We start from the raw sequence: 1,877 nt of genomic DNA on the forward strand, positions 1-1,877 counted from the left end.
GCTGTGTGTGTCTTCAATGTCGCCCTCGTTCCTTACGCTGTGAAACATCTAATTATGGTCTACAGCGCATTTTCGCAAACAGAAAGCAGCTGTTTTCACTGTTGTATCAAGGTCTATCCAAAATAGGTCGCGAAGCTTCGGGCGAAAAGCGGTTCAGATCCTATTGTCAGCGACATCAGCATGGGGAGTTATGGGAGTAGCGATTGAAGCGCGACTAGGTGTGGTGGGAACAAACACTAATAACAAAAAACCTAATTTCATTCAACAAAATAATATTTATATTTTATGACCGAGATTTATTTCAGAATAACATTTATTTAGATCCAGTGTACAAAGAATTCATGAAAATGTATATGCATTATCAAAAATCTTCTTATTAGCGCCCTCTAAAGAATGACACATGCCACTGCTCTGCGACGCAGTCCTTGTAGTGTTCGGAAAGGCGCGCGTAAAGTTCGTCTGCGGCGACACGCCCCCTCAGGTGTTCTGGTGTTTCGCACTTGCATGCGTTCTGTCAATTATTTGGTGAGAACTTTATTTTGGTGTGCGCGAAGTTGCGAGGTGCGTTTCATCGTTGGTGAACGTGTTGGCTACGGTGTTCAACGGACAACGGCACGAGGCGGCTAACATTTCACGCCGAGCGCTTTCCTCGGTACTTGCGGAAACGACGAAACGATGTGGTATTCCAAGGATGCAATAGCAACACGCGTACGCCTGGCGAGCCCTCGCTTCTAGATAAGACACCGGGGCAACGGTTCGGAGTAGTGCGCTTGCTGGACTTTCATGAATCAGTATTTCTGCTGCCCGGTTTCCTTCGTGAACACGCCGTGCGTATTATATTTCCTGTTATCGGTGAGCAGATCGCTAAGTTATTTGTCGCGCTACAATCACTATAATTCGCATGTCTTGATATGTTACACATAAGGTTAATTTATCGGAACAAAAGGCAAAACATAGTGCACGTAGTCTACGCACTTTTTGTACATATTATGACATTCCTTGCTTATTGTGTAGAGTGTGTAATTGCGTTATTGTGACCATTGAATAAAACTGAAATATCATTATTTTGGCGTGACCAGGCGTCATTTCTTCTCGTTGGAACTGAAGCACACATGCAATGCGCTCTTTAAGTCCCCTGCGCATGTGCGAAGCAAATAAGCAACGCTGCAGACATGAGAGGTACGCTGTTGCCTACATTATTCACGCTGCGGAAGATGACACGAACGCAGAATAAAAGCTCAAAGAATAAAGTTTCCTGGTAAAACCAAGGCGAATTGCATGACGGTACACTTAAACACCGCTGTTTAGTCACGGGTCGATATTAGTTTAGCTAGCGTTGACTTCAAGCGCATTCGCCAAGGGCTTGCCGGCTCGCCGTAGCGCGACCCCTTAGCGGTCAGGGGCCTAAGAAGAATATTTTTGAGGTCAAATTTCGCGCTAGGGCCAACAAAATGACGTCACTTTTTTACCGGATATTGCGTCACATCCGCTTTATTTTTTGTTCCGCCGGAAGTGTTCCCTCCTCACACAGATGGCGCTAAGCCCCATGAGCAGCTGATGAGCAGCCATTTTCTGAACGTATGGGTTTCTATGGAAGCTTCGCTACCATTTACATTTACCTTGGTTGTATTCCGCTCCTTCTTATTGGAAGGTGGGAACGGAAATAACAAAATACTACATAGGAAATACAACATTTATTACTGCGATTAGAGAATAATATTTAGGGTACAAAATAATAACGAGTGCAAATAAAGCACTGAATAGGGAGATGTTAATGTAATAGGTGTCTGGCCTATTTTCTTTTAGCTCGCATGTTTCAGATAAATTAAGTAGCCCCATATGCAAGAAGCAAAAGAAGACCAGTGCTTGTCGCTCAT

The sequence above is a fragment of the Rhipicephalus sanguineus genome, chromosome 5 (assembly GCF_013339695.2).
Source record: "Rhipicephalus sanguineus isolate Rsan-2018 chromosome 5, BIME_Rsan_1.4, whole genome shotgun sequence".
Classification (NCBI taxonomy): domain Eukaryota; kingdom Metazoa; phylum Arthropoda; class Arachnida; order Ixodida; family Ixodidae; genus Rhipicephalus; species Rhipicephalus sanguineus.